Source organism: Triticum aestivum, chromosome 6B (assembly GCF_018294505.1).
Source record: "Triticum aestivum cultivar Chinese Spring chromosome 6B, IWGSC CS RefSeq v2.1, whole genome shotgun sequence".
NCBI lineage: Eukaryota > Viridiplantae > Streptophyta > Magnoliopsida > Poales > Poaceae > Triticum > Triticum aestivum.
Genome location: NC_057810.1, coordinates 536883131 through 536906270, shown reverse-complemented (window position 1 = coordinate 536906270; position 23140 = coordinate 536883131).

Sequence of the window (23140 nt, the reverse complement as noted above, 5' to 3'; positions counted from 1 at the left end):
CCCTGCCTCCGTATATAAAGGAGGAGAGGAGGGGAGGCTGTCCGGCCAAGGGGGGAGGCGCAGGAGAGTCCTACTCCCTCCAATCCTAGTCCAACTAGGATTCCTCGGAGGGGAAAAGAGGAGGAGGGGGCCGGCCACCTCTCCTAGTCCTAATAGGACTAGGGAAGGGGGGGGGCGCGCAGCCCATCTAGGGCAGCCCCTTCTCTTTTCCACTAAGGCCCACTATGGCCCAAATAGCTCCCGGGGGGTTCCGGTAACCCTCTCGGTATTCCGGTAAAATCCCGATTTCACCCGGAACACTTCCGATATCCAAATATAGGCTTCCAATATATCAATCTTTACGTCTCGACCATTTTGAGACTCCTCGTCATGTCCGTGATCACATCCGGGACTCCGAACAACCTTCGGTACATCAAAATGCATAAACTCATAACATAACTGTCATCGTAACCTTAAGCGTGCGGACCCTACGGGTTCGAGAACAATGTAGACATGACCGAGACACGTCTCCGGTCAATAACCAATAGTGGGACCTGGATGCCCATATTGGCTCCTACATATTCTACGAAGATCTTTATCGGTCAGACCGCATAACAACATACGTTGTTCCCTTTGTCATCGGTATGTTACTTGCCCGAGATTCGATCGTCGGTATCCAATACCTAGTTCAATCTCGTTACCGGCAAGTCTCTTTACTCGTTCCGTAATACATCATCTCACAACTAACATATTAGTTGTAATGCTTGCAAGGCTTATGTGATGTGTATTACCGAGAGGGCCCAGAGATACCTCTCCGACAATCGGAGTGACAAATCCTAATCTCTAAATACGCCAACCCAACATCGACCATTGGAGACACCTGTAGTACTCCTTTATAATCACCCAGTTACGTTGTGACGTTTGGTAGTACCCAAAGTGTTCCTCCAGTAAACGGGAGTTGCATAATCTCATAGTCATAGGAACATGTATAAGTCATGAAGAAAGCAATAGCAACATACTAAACGATCGGGTGCTAAGCTAATGGAATGGGTCATGTCAATCAGATCATTCTACTAATGATGTGACCTCGTTAATCGAATAACAACTCATTGTTCATGGTTAGGAAACATAACCATCTTTGATTAACGAGCTAGTCAAGTAGAGGCATACTAGTGACACTCTGTTTGTCTATGTATTCACACATGTATTATGTTTCCGGTAAATACAATTCTAGCATGAATAATAAACATTTATCATGATTATAAGGAAATAAATAATAACTTTGTTATTGCCTCTAGGGCATATTTCCTTCAGTCTCCCACTTGCACTAGAGTCAATAATCTAGATTACACTGTAATGATTCTAACACCCATGGAGCCTTGGTGCTGATCATCTTTTGCTCGTGGAAGAGGCTTAGTCAACGGGTCTGCAACATTCAGATCCGTATGTATCTTGCAAATCTCTATGTCTCCCGCCTGGACTAGATCCCGGATGGAGTTGAAGCGTCTCTTGATGTGTTTGGTCCTTTTGTGAAATCTGGATTCCTTTGCCAAGGAAATTGCACCAGTATTGTCACAAAAGATTTTCATTGGACCCGATGCACTAGGTATGACACCTAGATCGGATATGAACTCCTTCATCCAGACTCCTTCATTTGCTGTTTCCGAAGCAGCTATGTATTCCGCTTCACATGTAGATCCCGCTACGACGCATTGTTTAGAACTGCACCAACTGACAGCTCCACCGTTTAATGTAAACACATATCCGGTTTGCGATTTAGAATCGTCCGGATCAGTGTCAAAGCTTGCATCAACGTAACCTTTTACGATGAGCTCTTTGTCACCTCCATATATGAGAAACATATCCTTAGTCCTTTTCAGGTATTTCAGGATGTTCTTGACCGCTGTCCAGTGATCCACTCCTGGATTACTTTGGTACCTCCCTGCTAAACTTATAGCAAGGCATACATCAGGTCTGGTACACAGCATTGCATACATGATAGATCCTATGGCTGATGCATAGGGAACATCTTTCATATTCTCTCTATCTTCTGCAGTGGTCGGGCATTGAGTCTTACTCAATTTCACACCTTGTAACACAGGCAAGAACCCTTTCTTCGCTTGATCCATTTTGAACTTCTTCAAAATTTTGTCAAGGTATGTGCTTTGTGAAAGTCCAATTAAGCGTTTTGATCTATCTCTATAGATCTTAATGCCTAATATGTAAGCAGCTTCACCGAGGTCTTTCATTGAAAAACTTTTATTCAAGTATCCCTTTATGCTATCCAGAAATTCTATATCATTTCCAATCAGTAATATGTCATCCACATATAATATCAGAAATGCTACAGAGCTCCCACTCACTTTCTTGTAAATACAGGCTTCTCCGAAAGTCTGTATAAAACCAAATGCTTTGATCACACTATCAAAACGTTTATTCCAACTCCGAGAGGCTTGCACCAGTCCATAAATGGATCGCTGGAGCTTGCACACTTTGTTAGCTCCCTTTGGATCGACAAAACCTTCCGGTTGCATCATATACAACTCTTCTTCCAGAAATCCATTCAGGAATGCAGTTTTGACATCCATCTGCCAAATTTCATAATCATAAAATGCGGCAATCGCTAACATGATTCGGACGGACTTAAGCATCGCTACGGGTGAGAAGGTCTCATCGTAGTCAATCCCTTGAACTTGCCGAAAACCTTTTGCGACAAGTCGAGCTTTGTAGACAGTAACATTACCATCAGCGTGAGTCTTCTTCTTAAAGATCCATTTATTCTCAATTGCTTGCCGATCATCGGGCAAGTCAACCAAAGTCCATACTTTGTTTTCATACATGGATCCCATCTCAGATTTCATGGCTTCAAGCCACTTTTCGGAATTTGGGCTCACCATCGCTTCTTCATAGTTCGTAGGTTCATCATGATCTAGTAGCATGACTTCCAGAACAGGATTACCGTACCACTCTGGCGCGGATCTTACTCTGGTTGATCTACGAGGTTCAGTAGTATCTTGATCTGAAGTTTCATGATCATTATCATTGGCTTCCTCACTAACTGGTGTAGGTGTCACTGAAACAGTTTTCTGTGATGAACTACTTTCCAGTAAGGGAGCAGGTACAGTTACCTCGTCAAGTTCTACTTTCCTCCCACTCACTTCTTTCGAGAGAAACTCCTTCTCTAGAAATGATCCATTCTTAGCAACGAATGTCTTGCCTTCGGATCTGTGATAGAAGGTGTACCCAACAGTTTCCTTTGGGTATCCTATGAAGACACATTTCTCCGATTTGGGTTCGAGCTTATCAGGTTGAAGTTTTTTACATAAGCATCGCAGCCCCAAACTTTAAGAAACGACAACTTTGGTTTCTTGCCAAAACACAGTTCATAAGGCGTCGTCTCAACGGATTTTGATGGTGCCCTATTTAACGTGAATGCGGCCGTCTCTATAGCATAACCCCAAAATGATAGCGGTAAATCGGTAAGAGACATCATAGATCGCACCATATCTAGTAAAGTACGATTACGACGTTCGGACACACCATTACGCTGTGGTGTTCCAGGTGGCGTGAGTTGCGAAACTATTCCACAGTTTTTCAAATGTACACCAAACTCGTAACTCAAATATTCTCCTCCACGATCAGATCGTAGAAACTTTATTTTCTTGTTACGATGATTTTCAACTTCACTCTGAAATTCTTTGAACTTTTCAAATGTTTCAGAGTTTATGTTTCATTAAGTAGACATACCCATATCTGCTTAAATCATCTGTGAAGGTGAGAAAATAACGATATCCGCCACGAGCCTCAATATTCATTGGACCGCACACATCGGTATGTATGATTTCCAACAAATCTGTTGCTCTCTCCATAGAACCAGAGAACGGTGTTTTAGTCATCTTACCCATGAGGCACGGTTCGCAAGTACCAAGCAATTTCATAATCAAGTGGTTCCAAAAGTCCATCAGTATGGAGTTTCTTCATGCGCTTTATACCGATATGACCTAAACAACAGTGCCACAAATAAGTTGCACTTTCATTATCAACTCTGCATCTTTTGGTTTCAACATTATGAATATGTGTATAACTACTATCGAGATCTAATAAGAATAGACCACTCTTTAAGGGTGCATGACCATAAAAGATATTACTCATATAAATAGAACAACCATTATTCTCTGATTTAAATGAATAACCGTCTCGCATTAAACAAGATCCAGATATAATGTTCATGCTCAACGCTGGCACCAAATAACAATTATTTCGGTCTAATATTAATCCCGAAGGTAGATGTAGAGGTAGTGTGCCGACCGCGATCACATCGACTTTGGAACCGTTTCCCACGCGCATCGTCACCTCGTCCTTTGCTCGCTTATTCCGTAGTCCCTGTTTCGAGTTGCAAATATTAGCAACGGAACCAGTATCAAATACCCAGGTGCTACTGCGAGCTCTAGTAAGGTACACATCAATAACATGTATATCACATATACCTTTGTTCACCTTGCCATCCTTCTTATCCGCCAAATACTTGGGGCAGTTCCGTTTCCAGTGACCAGTCTGCTTGCAGTAGAAGCACTCAGTTTCAGGTTTTAGGTCCAGACTTGGGTTTCTTCTCTTGAGCAGCAACTTGCTTGCCATTCTTCTTGAAGTTCCCCTTCTTCTTCCCTTTTCCCTTTTTCTTGAAACTAGTTGTTTTGTTAACCATCAACACTTGATGTTCCTTCTTGATTTCTACCTCCGCAGCTTTCAGCATTGCGAAGAGCTCGGGAATAGTCTTGTTCATCCCTTGCATATTATAGTTCATCACGAAGCTCTTGTAGCTTGGTGGCAGTGATTGGAGAATTCTGTCGATGACGCAATCATCCGGAAGATTAACTCCCAATTGAATCAAGTGATTATTATACCCAGACATTTTGAGTATATGCTCACTGACAGAACTGTTCTCCTCCATCTTGCAGCTACAGAACTTATTGGAGACTTCATATCTCTCAATCCGGGCATTTGCTTGAAATATTAACTTCAACTCCTGGAACATCTCATATGCTCCATGACGTTCAAAATGTCGTTGAAGTCCCGATTCTAAGCTGTAAAGCATGGCACACTGAACTATCGAGTAGTCATCAGCTTTGCTCTGCCAGACGTTCATAACATCTGGCGTTGCTCCAGCAGTAGGCCTGGCACCCAGCGGTGCTTCCAGGACGTAATTCTTCTGTGCAGCAATGAGGATAATCCTCAAGTTACGGACCCAGTCCGTGTAATTGCTACCATCATCTTTCAACTTTGTTTTCTCAAGGAACGCATTAAAATTCAACGGAACAACTGCACGAGCCATCTATCTACAATCAACATAAACAAGCAAGATACTATCAGGTACTAAGTTCATGATAAATTTAAGTTCAATTAATCATATTACTTAAGAACTCCCACTTAGATAGACATCCCTCTAATCTTCTAAGTGATTACGTGATCCAAATCAACTAAACCATGACCGATCATCACGTGAGATGGAGTAGTTTTCAATGGTGAACATCGTTTATGTTGATCATATCTACTATATGATTCACGCTCGACCTTTCGGTCTCCATGTTCCGAGGCCATATCTGCATATGCTAGGCTCGTCAAGTTTAACCTGAGTATTCTGCGTGTGCAAAAACTGGCTTGCACCCGTTGTAGATGGACGTAGAGCTTATCACACCCGATCATCACGTGGTGTCTGGGCACGACGAACTTTGGCAACGGTGCATACTCAGGGAGAACACTTCTTGATAATTTAGTGAGAGATCATCTTATAATGCTACCGTCAATCAAAGCAAGATAAGATGCATAAAAAGATAAACATCACATGCAATCAATATAAGTGATATGATATGGCCATTATCATCTTGTGCTTGTGATCTCCATCTCCGAAGCACCGTCATGATCACCATCGTCACCGGCGCGACACCTTGATCTCCATCATAGCATCATTGTCGTCTTGCCAATCTTATGCTTTCACGACTATCACTACCGTTTAGTAATATAAGTAAAGCATTACATCGCGATTGCATTGCATACAATAAAGCGACAACCATATGGCTCCTGCCAGTTGCGGATAACTTGGTTACAAAACATGATCATCTCATACAATAAAATTCAGCATCGTGCCTTGACCATATCACATCACAACATGCCCTGCAAAAACAAGTTAGACGTCCTCTACTTTGTTGTTGCATGTTTTACGTGGCTGCTACGGGCTTAAGTAAGAACCAATCTCACCTACGCATAAAAACCACAACGATAGTTTGTCAAATAGACTCCGTTTTAACCTTCGCAAGGACCGGGCGTAGCCATACTTGGTTCAACTAAAGTTGGAGAGACAGTCGCCCGCAAGCCATCTCTGCGCAAAGCACGTCGAGGGAACCGGTCTCGCGTAAGCGTACGTGTAAGGTTGGTCTGGGTCGTCTCGTCCAACAATACCGCCGAACCAAAGTATGACATGCTGGTAGGCAGTATGACTTGTATCGTCCACAACTCACTTGTGTTCTACTCGTGCATATAACATCAACATCAATAACCTAGGCTCGGATGCCACTGTTGGGTTTCGTAGTAATTTCAAAATTTTCCTACGCACACGCAAGATCATGTGATGCATAGCAACGAGGGGAGAGTATTGTCTACGTACCCAACGCAGACCGACTGTGGAAGCGATGACACGACGTAGAGGAAGTAGTCGTACGTCTTCTCGATCCAACCAATCAAGCACCGAAACTACGGCACCTCCGAGTTCGAGCACACGTTCAGCTCGATGACGATCCCCGGACTCCGATCCAGCAAAGTGTCAGGGAAGAGTTTTGTCAGCACGACGGCGTGGTGATGATCTTGATGAACTACAGCAGCAGGGCTTCGCCTAAACTCCGCTACAGTATTATCGAGGAATATGGTGGCAGGGGGCACCGCACACGGCTAAGGAATCGATCACGTGGATCAACTTGTGTCAACTTGTGTGTTTAGAGGTGCCCCTGCCTCCGTATATAAAGGAGGAGAGGAGGGGAGGCTGTCCGGCCAAGGGGGGGAGGCGCAGGAGAGTCCTACTCCCTCTGGGAGTAGGATTCCCCCTCCAATCCTAGTCCAACTAGGATTCCTCGGAGGGGAAAAGAGGAGGAGGGGGCCGGCCACCTCTCCTAGTCCTAATAGGACTAGGGGAAGGGGGGGCGCGCAGACCATCTAGGGCAGCCCCTTCTCTTTTCCACTAAGGCCCACTATGGCCCAAATAGCTCCCGGGGGGTTCCGGTAACCCTCTCGGTATTCCGGTAAAATCCCGATTTCACCCGGAACACTTCCGATATCCAAATATAGGCTTCCAATATATCAATCTTTACGTCTCAACCATTTTGAGACTCCTCGTCATGTCCGTGATCACATCCGGGACTCCGAACAACCTTCAGTACATCAAAATGCATAAACTCAAAATATAACTGTCATCGTAACCTTAAGCGTGCGGACCCTACGGGTTCGAGAACAATGTAGACATGACCGAGACACGTCTCCGGTCAATAACCAATAGCGGGACCTGGATGCCCATATTGGCTCCTACATATTCTACGAAGATCTTTATCGGTCAGACCGCATAACAACATACGTTGTTCCCTTTGTCATCGGTATGTTACTTGCCCGAGATTCGATCGTCGGCATCCAATACCTAGTTCAATCTCGTTACCGGCAAGTCTCTTTACTCGTTCCGTAATACATCATCTCACAACTAACATATTAGTTGTAATGCTTGCAAGGCTTATGTGATGTGTATTACCGAGAGGGCCCAGAGATACCTCTCCGACAATCGTAGTGACAAATCCTAATCTCGAAATACGCCAACCCAACATCGACCATTGGAGACACCTGTAGTACTCCTTTATAATCACCCAGTTACGTTGTGACGTTTGGTAGTACCCAAAGTGTTCCTCCGGTAAACGGGAGTTGCATAATCTCATAGTCATAGGAACATGTATAAGTCATGAAGAAAGCAATAGCAACATACTAAACGATCGGGTGCTAAGCTAATGGAATGGGTCATGTCAATCAGATCATTCTACTAATGATGTGACCTCGTTAATCAAATAACAACTCATTGTTCATGGTTAGGAAACATAACCATCTTTGATTAACGAGCTAGTCCAGTAGAGGCATACTAGTGACACTCTGTTTGTCTATGTATTCACACATGTATTATGTTTCCGGTAAATACAATTCTAGCATGAATAATAAACATTTATCATGATTATAAGGAAATAAATAATAACTTTGTTATTGCCTCTAGGGCATATTTCCTTCACTAACGGCGGCTGAGGTATGCGCGGGGCCGGGCTCTACCGACGTAGAACACAAGCAAGTAGGAAGAAAAACACAAATCTTAAGGAATTCAAAAGCAAATATTACAGTCCATAGAGTGCTTTGACAATGCCAAACACAAGTTTAAACGCCTCCACGAGGCAGGATGCATGTTGCAGGAACTAGAAGCAGGACGGGAGCCACGAAGGGGTCACTTTCTGACGTTGCTGGGGACGGAGCTGCGCTGGGCGACTTTGCCTCATGGAGCCCCAGGATCGGCGGCGCCTCGCTTCGGCTAGGTGTTGAAGGCCCGGAACTTCGCCAGCAGAGCCTCCGCTCGACCCTTCACGGCCTCAACAGCGACGGCGGCAAGCTCGCCGCTCACAGGCTCCAGCAGGCTGTCAAGGTCAACGTCGGGATCGCGGAGGTAGACATGGGTGAAGACGCACGTCAACGCTGCAGAAGAAAGGACACACGCCTCAGCCTCAGTCGTGGGGCCAAGGCCGAGGGCGACATCTTCAAGGGCGAGGACCAGGAAGGGAAGCAGCTTGGCGGGGCCGTCCTCAGCGCCGGCCAGCAGGCTCTCCAGGCCATTGTCATAAAGCGACTTCAGCAGGGTGCGATCCTTCTCCTCCAGCTTCGCGAAGGCCACGCGGTCCTCGGCCAGCACCCACATCTTGCCATCCAGCTCGATCCTCTTCGCACTCCAACGCTTGCTCCAGCGCAGCCAAGCGGCCATGGCGTTCATCAAGTTTGGCATCTCGGTCCTTGGTGGCGGCCTCGCGAGCCTTCATATCTTCCTCCTCCTGTCAGTCACGGGCCTCCTTGGCGAGCTGCTCGCGCAGGCCTTGCAGCTCCCTCTCCAGCACCTTACAGCGACCCCGGACATCCGCAACCTCGCCCAAGGCAGCGGCCTAAGCAAGCGCCGCTCGGACTGAAGCGTCAGAGCGGACCCAGCCGGAGGCCAGCTCCAGGCGCCCGGCCACCAAGCAAGGGTCGGCGCCCTGAAGGTCCCCTCGCAGCCGGTCCAGCTCAACAGCAGCGCGGTCCAGGACGGTAGAAGGAGTCGGAGGAGAAGACGACAGCGTGATCACAACACCATGAGTCGGGACCTTCTGCGCCCCGATAACAGCGGCAGTGGCGTCAAGAAGGGACACATCGGGAGTCACTTGGGCCGCGGAGGCTGAGCTTGCCCCAGCTCGCCCCACCAGGCCTCGCGAGGATGCCCGGGCAGGCGAGGCCCGGGTCTTGCCGCCCTCTTCTCCTGCGGGTGAAAGTGCAGCCCCAGACGAAGCCTCAGGAGCCCCTTCAGCTTTTTCGTCGTAGGCACCGGCCTAGCCAAGGAATATGGACGTCAAGCCTCAACAATGAAGCAAGAAGCAAAACAAGAATCAAGCACTTACTGGTCATTGCTCGCGGGCTCAAGCAACCTTCGGTCGAACTTGAAGCCCGAGAGCCGGCTGCTAGGATCTACCTCAAGAGGCTCGGGAGCAGGAGGCACGTCTGCAGATCGCCTCGGAGCTGGGGCAGACCCACGGGGAACCAGCCCCGTCCTGTCCTTCTTCGGGATCAGGGGTGAGCTCTCGACACCTAGCTCGTCGCCATCCTCGTCGTTGTCCGGCATGAGGCAAAGAGCGCGGGACCTGCACCGAGGGAGGGGCGCTCTCGACTCCCCGTCGGTCGCCTCGGAGTCGGGCTCCTCTTCCTGCTCCTTTGCTTCCCCCTCTTTGCTGGAGTCGCTGGAGGATACGTTCACCGTCGCCAGGGCCGCCAAGCCCTCGGGAACCTCCGCGGGCACAGGCCCGTCCCCGTCGAAAGCGTACATGGAGTTCACTACCTTCTCCCAATCCTCGCGAAGGAACAGGGGCACAGGAGCACCCTCCAGTCTCGCCACGTCACCCCCAACCAAGGATTGGAGGACCACGGCCAGATCTTCGTCGGCCAAGACTATGGAGCTCGGGCGAAGGGCGGCGGCGGCCCCTCGAGCCTCCATAGAGGGAGCGAATATTCTCGAAGCGGAGCCACCCGGGGCTCCAGGAACTCCCTCAGGAGCGACGCCCCGGTCAGCTTTGCTGTCGCCATGTTGCCCGGCCATAGGTCCGCGTCCATCCTATGCAGCACCGGCTTCGCGCGGGGATCAACGAGCTCCGCGCGAGACCAAGTGTCAACAGATTTGGGCTGCTCCGTGGGCAGAATCAGCCGGGGATGGATGCGCGCAACATCCACCATGACCCACTTCCTCCTGAAGCCGTCAATCCTCTTCCCGGGCTTCAATATGGCGTTGGAGCTGCCATACGCGACAAAGCTCGCGCATGCAGTGATGGGGCCGCGAGAGACCCGGAGGTAGAAGTAATGGCGCAGCAAGGCCACCGAGGGCCTCACCCCAGCATGAGCCTCGCAGTAGTAGGCGAAAATCGCCAGGAGAAGAACATAGTTGGGATGGAGGTGCAGAGCCAGAAGGTTGTAATGGTGGAGAACAAAGAAGAACCTAGAAAAGGGGGGCACCAGGCCAGTGGCGATGGCGCTCAAGAAGAGCGGGTAGAAGGTGCTTCCTTCATCCTCAGGACGGGCGGAACCAACCTTAAGCACGGCCGCCCCGTCGTTGCCTTGCGCCGCCATCATCTGGCGCGTCAGGGCAAGGTTCTTCCCCGACACATTCGGAGGATCCAAAGCGGGCGAGTACCATGCTCCGAGCGGAGTCTAGCAAGGTGCCATGCCTTTCTAGGATGCAGAGTTGGAGTAGATCTAGGGATTTCGAAAGCAAGAAGAATAGGAGCGAGAAAGGGGATCTGGGCAACAAGTGGAGAAGGTAAAGAAGGTAAGCCTAGGTGGGTACCGCCCTTTCGTCAGCTCGTGCAGTTGCTGAGGCGTCGTGGGGGAGCCAGGACACCCACGTCCAATCAACCGCCACGCGGCACCCAAGGCCGCAGGCTATTGGGGCCCGCGATGCTTTGCACTTGCCCCTTCGCTTCTCTGCTAAGCCAAGTCCGGGCGCGCCTTGGGCCCGGGGGCTACTGTCGGCATTCTAGGAACGGGGGTACCCAGACTTGCCTGCCTGCGGCCTGCGGCGTGGCTCCAGGAGTGGCCCAGTATGGCCCATCTTCATCAACACATGCTCAAGACCCTCGCGAGGGGCCAAGCCTCGCGGGGCAGACGACAGGAGGTTTCCTCGGGCACGGCCTCGTCAGGATGGCTCACGAGGAGGCGGAGAGATCAAGGCGGGGTACCTCGCGAGGTGCTCGTGACGCAAGCCATGACAACCAAGGCCAGGCGGGCGCTAGGCGGGCGCCAGCTTGCGCCGAGTCCTTGTTTCCTCTTTGGTGCAAAGGGGGCAAGCGCGGGCGAGAGTATCAAACAAAGGCAACCATTTCGGTGCAACAAGACCAAGACTAGCAGAACGGCAGGATGGAGGTCATCGTGGAGCCCAAGTCGGCGTCACCACCAGAGTATTTGGCAGGCGAGGACCGACTTTAGTCAGGATAAGTGTACTTGATGTTCCCCTTCAAAATGGCCAATTGTTGGCGCCCTTCCCGCTCAATATTTGGGAAGAGGCCTAGGGCCTCCGCCTATAAATAGGACTAGCCACCCCTAGGGTAGAGGCATCTGATCTGGAGATCAACCAGAGAGAAGAACCTTAGCTAACATCACCATCAGAACTCCTCCCCTCGCGAGGCAGTTCTTCCTTGTATTGTTCATCATCAGCCCCAGAGGCAATCCACCACACCACACACTGGAGTAGGGTATTACACCACAATGGTGGCCCAAACCAGTATAAACCTCGTGTCCTCTGTGTTGTTCTTCGTGTAGTTCAGATCCTTGCGAGGCGACGAGACATGGGTAGGCAGGGGGTGTGATCTCCGCATGCACCCCAGAGTTCGAACCTTGAGGGTCTGCCGGAACCCTAAATCCGACAACAGGAGCCCCCGGGCCTAGGCCATACATAAGCGTAGCACGTTGTTGGGTCAGGCCCAGAACGGTGCGCGGGCAGTTTGGGCGGATTTTAAACCGGGTGGAGCGAAGCCCCGGTTCATGTGATCAGTAAACACGATCACCTCCCCCTCCTTGGGTTGAGGCTTCTCCTCTAACGGGTTAGGAGCACGATAATACATGACCTCCTTCTTGGGCAGATGGCCGGATTTCACAAAATCAGACAAAGTGCTTTCAGTAACGACGGACTTGACCCAGTTACAGGTCACCGGAGGTTTGGAAGCCTTGGGTGCCATTAGGCAAATTGAAACATATGACAAAAGGAAAATTTCCGGTTCAACTTATAACCCGGAGGAGGACATCGTGAAATTATTCGAAACGGCGGCTTAAGAAGGGGCCTAATGACATATGGGTAATTATTCAGTGGTATTTAAGCCACTACAAGTATCAAAGGCAAGTAAATTTTCTTAAATCGCCGGAAGCAAGCTAGGTTGACCAAACAGTGTCATTATCTTAAAACTGGCTGTATGGACTATCGTGGTTGAACAGAGTCAACAGGTGCAGATTTTTGGTTAAATGTGGAACAAACAAGTTTCACAAGTTTCACAAGTTTCAGCTATTATTTTGGATCAAACAATTGCTCTGAAAAGAAAAATTTCTAGATCTAGAAACCAGTACAGAGAAGTTCATACACTCGAAGGAGGCCTTTAAACAAGGAAAATGAGATCTGTTTCTATTCGAGATGGATGAGGAACAGCTACTGCAGTAGTTCTAGCTATCTAAAGATCAGAAAGGAGCACGGGAAGATAAAAATATCAAGGGTTTGCAACGGGCGGCGACGAAAACCGACGAACTCGGGAGGCCGCAGTGCAGATCTAAACGCGGGAAAGGAAAGGGGCTTACAAGTGCAGAGCTGCTGCAGGGTTCCGTCGTGTTTCTCTGGATAAGTCAGGTTGATGCAGCGTCCTGAGTTGGAGAAGACGAGGAGCTCGATGGTGGCGGCGGCGGCGGAGCTCGAGTAACAGGGAGGCAGGGAGAAGAAGAAGATGACTGAGGGAGAAAATGAAAAGGACCTAGGTCGAGCCTATTTATAGGGAAGGGCCGACTGGGACAGCGCGAGAAATGAGGAGATTGAATATCATTATCCAGCAACCCCGACACCTCGGGTTTCGGGACGATTAGTAAAGGGAAAGATCCGTTGAAGATATAGCAGAATAAAATAAGGATTTAATTGGAGATGACGTCACAACGGGTTAACGCGGATCCAGAAGATGATGTCATGGCAGATTAAAAAACCTTTGCACAGGTAGAAGGCGGGAGGTTTATTTCTTAAGGTATTTTAAGATTGACATGAACCGGTTCAAATCAATCTAGGGCCTAATGTTGGGGACATAACTATTTGTGTAAGCCGCCCAGGAGGGGCCGGGTTACGCAAAGGAGAGTCATCAAAAGAGGCCCAAGACCAAGCATGAAGATGGCGGTTCAATAAAGGGTCTAAGGCCCACAGGTGGCTTAAAGCCCATAGTGGTAAACCGTCATGATGACATGACTTGTAACATAAGGTATAATTAACTAGTCACCGAGCCGGACACTGTCTATGAGCCGGTCGGGACTCTGTATGCCGCAGGGCGTCCACCCGTGTATATAAGGGGACGACCCGCTGGCAGTTTAGGGCAGGAAACAACTCATCGAGAACCGGGCATAGCGTATCTCGCTCCCTGGTCATCGAAACATCAAGCAATACCAACCCAACTAGACGTAGGCCTTACCTTCACAGTAAGGGGCCAAACTAGTATAAATCTTTCGTGTCCTCTGTCCCGAACTAACCCCTTTAAGTTTCCTAGTTGCGATGGCTCCACAACTAAGTCCTTGCAAGAGGACATCTACCGTGACAATTCCACGATAGCCACTGTTCCGTCCGCGGCGCTTCCCCACGACCCGCGTTGAATGCGCGACGTGGGGGTCATGCGCGCGCATGACGGAAGCGTGCTGGCGTCATCCTGCGGTGGACAGTAAAGAGGTGGCTTGTGTGTCTCTTTGAGACCGCAGGGACACTGCTCATTTACTGCCCTCGCTCGGGAACCATCGCTCCACGCGTCCCACTGCGCCTACCCCTCGCGTCATGTTCGCTGCATGCATGCCACAGGGTGAATGACAGGCGCGCGGGACGTCAAAAGTCGTGCGCGTGTGTGGGTCAATTCCCACGCGCCTTCAATGGAGCGGGGAGGGCGGTCATCGGCCCCGCTTTCTGTCACTTCAACGGGCCGGATTGGATGAGAGGGAGCGGCCGAGCCTCGCCCTCGCCCCTTTATAAAGAGGGGAGCAGGAGGAACGGTGCCTCTCAGCCCTTCGCCATCTGGCTCTCCCCATTCCTGCTACCTCCTTTCTTCTGCCATGGCGAGGGGGCGTGGCGACGCTTCATCAGTGGCGGCGAGGGTTTCGGCCAGACAGCGCATCGCTCCTCCCCAAGAGCTCGTAGTGGTGGAGCCGACTGCTAGAGGAAGGGGGAGGGGGCGAGGTCGAGGTCTTCGTGGCGCTCGAGAGAGAGGAGGACGGGGCGGCAGATCAGCCTCGCCTCCGCCAGCAGCCCCTCCTCCGATGGAGGGCCACACCAGGGACAACCCTTACAAGTTCTTCATCAGGTTGCGCCAGCCGCGGCGCTGTCGCCTTCGCCTCCCGACTCCATTTGCGCGGGAGATAGAGCTGGATCCGCCACAGGCGTTGCGGCTGCATATGAGCGGTTGCGGGAACAACGGCATGTGGGCTGATGTCGAGTTCCCCGCCCCTCACATCATGTATCTCCAACGAGGGCGGAAGACCTTCGCTCGCATCCACAGCTTAATGGAGTGGCTCACTCTCCATTTCAAACTAATGGAGGGTGGCCTCCTCTCCGTCAAGATCTTCGGGCACCTCGGGACTCGCGCAAGGTGCTGCGTGGAGAGCTCTTCTGACGATGAAGATTCCTCCTCGAGCGAGGGTGACGAGGAGGACAGCGGCAGCGATGATGAGGGTAGCGGGCGGCGGGATGACGAGTCCGACTAGGTGTCGGGCGCCGCTCCGAGTGGCATTGGCGACCCCATCATCCGTGTCGCCGGCTCCTTGAACCTCTCGGGGTCGCCTCCTTGGGCGGCTGGCGTAGGTAGGCTGCAGAAGAGGAAGAGGGCGGGCGGCAAGGCCATCAAGTCGGAGTACGCGGGCACCGACGCCATCGTCGCGTATTGACGTCCTGCCGCCTTGTCTTCGAGCTTTGCCTCGGGCGCCGCCATCACCATCCAGCCCTTGGATGGCCACGAAGATGTTCTCTTGGTGTCTTCTGCCACTCGTAGCTCGCCTAGGCGCCCCTTTTGCCCTTCTGCTTTCTTGTTCCATTTCCTGAGGAGAGGGACAGGAAAGGGATTACGGGCACCTTATCTCTTTTTAGACTTGTAAGCCTTCGGGCCTTTGTTAACTTCAGAACATGTAATCCCCTTGCTCATGTTTTTCATTTCGTATGAACTGTACCTGCACGAGATGTTTTTTAATGAAAGAGGGATGATTGCCGAGTTTTTCATTTGCAGGTGGAACCCACGACAAGGAGTGAATCCTGTTACCTTTAAGATAAATGTTTTTTCGCCCGGCAACAGGCCTTGCCGTCCCCCCACTTCGCTCGACCTTTCTCATGCCCTTGGCGGAGGCAGGGATGAGGTGGGCTTAGGCTCCTCATTTTATTTCCTTGCTGCCGTGACTATGACCAAACTCGGCCCCAGGAGACGGGTCCTAGGGTCCGGAATGATGGGAGCACGGTAGCGTAAGGATAAAACGAGGTTTCACATATCCCAGTCCATAACGAAATGCATGATAGAGTATAAAGAACTTATCTAGATCTGCAGCCCCCAGCAACCTTGGCTTGCCGTAGATGGATCCTTGCTCTTGCAGCCCCCGGCAACTCAGGCTTGCCAGGGCCCGGATGCCGGTCCGTTCCCTTTCTTCCAAAATAGCTCGACAAGAATACTTAGGTGCCCTGCAAACCAAAGAAGACAGAGAAGAACAGAGAGACGCGCACTCGACCTCTAAGCTAGGGGTTAGCTGCTGCTAAGCACTATCAACCCTAACCAAGGAAGAGACTCAACCTAGCATGCATGATATAACTTAACGCACCAGCGCTTCATTTATTTATGCTCAGGGTCTGCGCCTGGCTTTGTAAAAAGGGTTACATGCCTCGCCGGCAAGGCTCGTACAAAAGGGTGGCTTGCCAAGAGGCCCGACAGCCGCGCCTTATGGGTAAAGCTTGCGGAGATGCTCGATGTTCCAGGAATTGCTCACTGGAATGGCAACTTCGGTCTCCAGTCGGACTGCACTGGGCCTGGTGACTCGCATTACCCGATAAGGGCCTTCCCACTTCGGCGTCAACTTTTTGGAATTCTTGGCCGACTGAACGTGCCGAAGAACAAGGTAGCCTTCCTCAAAGCTCCGGGCATGAACCTTGCGGCTATGGTAGCGGTGCAAGGCTTGCTGGTGGCATGCTGCTCTCACAGCCGCCCGGAGACGATCTTCCTCAAGGAGCGTCACGTCATCTTGCCGCAATCGCTCTATCTCAAGCTCATCATAAGTGAGCACTCGAGGTGACCCGTATATGAGTTCTGTGGGGAGAACTGCTTCTGCCCCGTAAACTAGGGCAAAGGGTGTCTGGCCGGTGGCTCGATTTGGCATCATTATGATCGACTAAAGAACCGCCGGCAACTCATCAACCCAGCGCCTTCCACTCTGGTGCAGCCTGTCAAAAGCCTTCGTTCTTAATCCTCGCAGGACTTCAGCATTTGCTCTCTCCGCTTGGCCATTGCTCCGTGGATGTGCCACAGAAGCAAAATAGACCCTGCTGCCGAGATCCTCAATGTACTTCATGAAGGCATGACTTGTGAACTGCGTGCCGTTGTCGCTGATGATCCTGTTGGGCACCCAAAAACGGCATACTAGTCCCTTGAAGAACTTGATGGCTGACTGCGTTGTCACCTTCCTCACTGCTTCCACCTCTGGGCACTTTGTGAACTTGTCGATTGCGACGTACAAGTACTCAAAGCCCCCGACAGCATGGGGGAAGGGGCCCAGTATGTTGAGCCCCTAGACCGAGAAATCCAGGAGAGAGGGATAGTTTGTAGGGCTTGAGATGGTTGATGGAGCTTTTTCAAATGGAACTGACACGCTTCACACTTGGTTACTAGTGTCGTCACAACCTGGAGGGCGGTGGGCCAGAAGAAACCTTGCTGGAAAGCCTTGCCGGCAAGGGCCGTAGACCCTATGTGGGAGCCACATATGCCTCCATGTATCTCTGCCAACAGCTGTAGTCCTTCCTCCTGGGAGATGCACTTCAATTTCACCCCATTCGGTGTTTTTCTGTATAATTCGTTATCAACGAATTGGTACAGAGCAGACCGGCAGGCTACTCTTTCCGCTTCTTCCTGCTCCGCAGGAAACTCTCCTTTTTGAAGGAATTAGACGGTGTGCTACACCCATGCCGGAGACTGTGGCTCGACGACAAGGACCAAAGGCATCTCTTCTGCCACGGGAGCGGCCGCCTCCACGGCCATGACCTGAGGTCTTGCCGGAGTCGGTTGTTCCGCGGCAGGATCGGCATCCACGGCAACATCTTCGCCGGCGGCTCCGGGGAGCTCGGTGGGGAAGTACTTGCCGGAGCCTAGCTTCCTCCGCTCTTTCTGCCTAGTTGACAGTTCAACGGATGGTTGAGTTAACTGAAGCACAAAAGTAACTGGTTCCACAGCTAGCTTGAGAGCAGCATGCTTTGACAGGTAGTCGGCGATGTCGTTCTCCGTCTGAGGGACATGCTCCGCTTGTATATCGTCAAAGCGCTCCTCCAGTTTCCTCACCTCATCTACGTAAGCTTCCATCAATGGGCTTTGATAATCTTTGTTGATCTGCCTGACGACGAGTTGTGAGTCACCCCTGACGATGAGCTTTTTAACTCCGAGTTCTGCCGCGATCCTGAGACCGGCAAGCAAGCCCTCGTACTCGGCGGTGTTGTTGGTTGACATCTCTCGGGGGAAGTGCATCTGGATGACATACTTGAGGTGCTCTCTGGTGGGTGCGACAAGCATCACACTAGCACCGGCGCCTTGCAGCGAGAAGGCACCATCAAAGTACATGATCCAGTTGCGGCTCGTTTCCTTGTTGGGGAGAGTGGTTTCCTGTACCTCTTCGTCGGTCGTCGAAGTCCATTCTGCAACAAACTTCGCCAAGATTATGCTCTGAATCATCGAGGTACTTTCGAACTTCAAACCGAAACTTGACAGCTCTAGGACCCATTCCATGATCCTCCCCGTTGCATCTGGGTTATGCAATATCCGTTGCAATGGGAGGCGGGTGACCACCGTGATCTCGTGCGCTTGTAAGTAATGGCACAGCTTCCTCGAAGCCATAAGGAGGCCGAAGAGCAGCTTTTGCACACCCGAGTACCTCGACCTAGCCCCCTACAAGAGGGAGCTGACGAAGTAAACTGGGTGTTGTACCATTTTCTTCTTCTACGCCTCTTCACCCGGTCGTGCGGGTCCGTCGTACTGGCGCCAGTCTTGCCGGGACCGAGCCCTGCCGGGGACTCAGTCTTGCCGGGATCGAGCCCTGCCGGGGAGGGTTCTGGCCCGCCAACCATTGACTCTGCCGCTGCTGCTGTCTCCTCATCAACATCTCTCTGTGCCACTAGTGTGGCGCTGACCACCTGATTTGTTGCTGCTAGATAGAGCAGCAACGATTCTAGTGGTTTGGGCGCAACCAGTACTGGGGTAGAGGAGAGGTATTTCTTCAAATCTTGCAGCGCTACTTCGGCCTCTGGGGTCCACTCCACTGGCCCAGCCTTCTTCAAGATCTTGAAAAAAGGGAGGGCACGCTCCGCGGAATTGGAGATGAACCGGCTCATGGCAGCAATGCAGCCCATGAGCCGACGCACGTCCTTGATCCGTTTGGGTGCCTCAATCTTCTCGATGGCCTTGATCTTATCTAGGTTTGCTTCAATCCCGCACTGGGACACAAAGAACCCGAGAAGCTTGCCAGACAGGACGCCGAAGACACACTTCTCAGGGTTCAACTTGAGGTTGATCTTGCACAGGTTCGCAAATGTTTCCTCTAGATCTTGCACAAGGGTCGCTTTGTCCTTGGTTTTGACCATTATGTCATCCATATAAGCTTCCAGATTTCTATGTAGCTAGGGCTCAAAACCAATTTGGACTGCTCTTGCAAAGGCTGAGCCAACACTCTTCAACCCGAAAGGCATCCGTAAAAAGCAGTACATACCACATGGGGTGATGAATGCTGTCTTTTCCTCGTCTTCTTTTGTCTTGAAGATCTGGTGGTATCCTGAGTAGGCATCAAGGAATGATAGCAGGTCACACCCAGCCGTGGAGTCAACAATCTGGTCGATGCGCGGTAACAAGAAGGGATCCTTTGGACTGGCCTTATTGATGTCTGTGTAATCAAGACACAACCTCCACTTCCCATTTGCCTTGCGCACTACTACCGGATTGGCCAACCACGTCGGATGGACTACCCCTCTCACCAAGCATGCCGCCTCTAGCTTTCTGATTTCCTCCGTGATGAACTCCTGCCTCTCCAGAGCTTGCTTCCTGACCTTCTTCTTGACGGGCCGCGCATGAGGGCAGACAGCAAGGTGGTGCTCAATCACCTCCCAAGGAACGCCGGGGATGTCGGAGGCTTGCCATGCAAACACATCGACATTCACCTGCAGGAAGGTGACAACCTCGTTTTCCTATTTGCCGACGAGGGTGGAGCTTATAGTAAAGCTCCCCCCATGCCGTCCTCCTAGACGGGCACCTTCCTGGTCTCTGGTGGCGTGGCTCTAGACTTCTTGTTCTTGGCGGCGGAGCTCTCTGGAACGTTCTCAACGGAAGCGCAACACCCCGAAGAGGTGCGCTTTCCAGAGTGGGTGCGAGGGGTCTCGCCGGTCTTCTTCCCCCCGGGGCTCCATAGGCAGGAGCAGGTGCCTTAGCGGCAGCTGCTACAACTGCTTCCCGTTAGAGTTGGTCGGCGCAGATCAACACATCTTTCTTGTCGGAGGGGATGGTGAGGATGTTCATCGACCCGGGCATCTTCAGCATGTTGTAGGCGTAGTGTGAAGCCACCATGAACTTGGCTAGTGTCGGGCGGCCGAGGATCCCGTTGTAAGGCAAGGGGATCTCGGTTACATCAAAAACAATCCTTTCCGTCATGTGGTTCAGCTCGCCTCCGAATGTCACGGGCAGCATGACCTTTCCCTTTGGCTGGCTCCTCCCCGGGTTAACCGCTTGGAACGTGCCCGTCTCCTCGAGGTCTCCATCGGGGATCTGCAACCTTTTGACCACAACAGGCGAGATCAAGTTCAGGCCGGCCCCGCCGTCAACCAACATCTGTGTCACCTTGAGGTTGCGGATTGTTGGTGAAACCAACAACGGCAAGCACCCGACCGCAGTAGTGTGGTCAGGGAGGTCCTCGGTGTCGAAGATGATGGGTGTGCTGGACCATTTCAGCGGCGTCCGTGTGTCGAACGATGGCTCCACCGCAGTGATCTCACATGCCCACATCTTGAGTTGGCGGTGGGACGTATGCAGCGAGGCGCCACCATTGACGCACATGGCCTCTGTGGCTTTCTGAAACTCATGGTCACCGAACTCGTCATCCTCGTCATGATCATCGTCTTCCTGCTTCTTGTCGCGGCCTCGAGCGGGCCTCTCATGCTGATTATCCTTGCCGCGGAGGCCTCCTTGGCCACCATGTTTCTTGCCGGATCCTTCGGCACCATCTGGACCTTTCTCCTTGTCCTGTCGCTCATACTCAGCTTTCTGCTTTTCGGTGAGCAGCTCTACCTGTCGGCGGTTTGGGAGGTCATGGCCCTTGGTGTGGTGGATCTTGCAATAATGGTTGTTGGAGCCCCCGGGCTTATCGGCAGCCGCCAAGGCCCGACAAGCGGCACACCCGGCAACCTCCTTGCTGGGGTTACTCGCCTTGGGTTTCTTGGTGGTGCCGGTATCGTCGGATCCCTCGATGGCAAGCACGGTCTTGCTCTTCGCTTCCTGTTACGGCACCGGCCCTTCTTCGCCGGGGTGGCAGTATCATCCGTGGAGTCGGTTTCTGCACCGGCGTCTTCGCCGGGGTACTTCCTTCCCTCTTCAGCGCGAGCTCACCGATCGGCCAGAACATAAAGTTCGGCCACATCTCTGACCTTGTTCATCGCCAGCTCTTCACGCATCTACGATTGCGCACATTCTGATGGAACGCACTAATCACGGCGGCAGGATGAACGTCGGGGATGTTGTACTGCACTCGGCTGAATCTTTGGATGTACTTGCGCAAGTTCTCCCCTTCCTTCTGTGGGATGATGTGTAAATCACTCGCCTGGCCATGAGCCTGGTGACCTCCGGTAAAGGCGCCAACAAACTCATGGCACAGATCCGCCCAAGAATAGATGGAATCCACCGGCAAGTGCATCAACCATGACATAACATTAGGCTTGAGTGGCAACGAGAAGTAGTTAACAAGCACCTTATCGTTGCGGGCCCCAGCAGTTTGCACTGCGATGGTGTAGATGATGAGGAACTCTGAGGGGTGAATCTTGCCGTTGTACTTTTCGCCAACGTCAGGCTTGAACGTACGGTGGGAGGACCACTGGAACTGCCGCAGCTCACGGGTGAAAGCCGGACAACCCACCTCGTAGGGTTGGCCACCATAGCCTCCCGGCACTGGGTGGTCCGTAGCAGGCCCTGCCCGCCTGTCCGACTGGTGGCGCGCGTCATGTCGACGCTCGATTGTAGTTCGAGCGTCCTCATGAACCCGCTCCCGAAGGACTTGACGCTGATCGCGGTTGGTTCGTGGGTCAGACGACGCCATGGAGATGTCGTCTCGAGCATTGTCGCGATGAACCGATGCCCAGGGTGGCCGAGATGGAGGAGGGGAGTGCACCATGGCTGCATCGCCTCCAGCACGATCTCCGCTGGCATGCGGTGGCCCGGTGGAGCGACGGCCTACGGGTCCCGCCGGCCTCAACTCATCATTGTTAGCAATGCCGACGAGGCTCTGGACGGTGGCCCTCCATTCGTCGAGCTTCTCCGTGGCGGGAGGAAAGTCGAGGAGCAGCTGCGCGCGCTAGGGCTTCCGCTGGCGTGGGCGGCGGCGAGAGCTGGGTGGACCGCGATGCGCCTCGACTTCTAACCACGTTAGAAGGAGCTGCATCATGGCCCCGCAGCCGTTCGCCACCTCCGTCAACACCTCGGCGCGCATGCTGGCCCTCCTCATCATATGATGGGCGCGCGAGACTCTTAACAGGGCAGCGTGCGGGGTCACCGGCAGGGTGACGCTGCTCATCACGCACAACCTGAGAAGAGTGCTCCATGGGCGCTGGTGTTGGCATCTTGGAGGTCACTGTGTCGCTGCTTGGCGGGACGGCGGTGCCCCTGGAGGGCCCCGCGCCGCCTGCAGGGCCCCCGAATCCATCTTCCGGAGCCCGCGACTGGTGGCTCGTCGCCTGGCGCGCGAACGATGCCACTTGCTAGGCTCGGACCGCCAGGGTGATGTGGATGTTCGCGGGCCGCGCCATGGGTTCTCTCCGCGAGTGGCCCGCTACTGGTCCGCAGCGGTGCTAGCAACCTAGTCCTGGACAAACCGATCATCGTGGTCGCCTTCTTCTTAGGAGCCATGGTGATGCAGAACAGCTAGGTCAACTACTAGACCAGATTCTCACAATTGCGCCCCCTACCTGGCGCGCCAAAGATGTCGGTGGGAAACGACACCTATGGGATCACTGGAATCCCTACTACAGTTGCGGGGCGCGGGGATCGTGAGAAGAGCGGGACTAGTAGATAGCACAAAGGGGATTTACCCAGGTTCGGGCCGCAAAGATGCGTAAAACCCTAGGATCCTGCTTTGGTGGATGTATTTAGTGTTCTGGAGCTCTTGAACT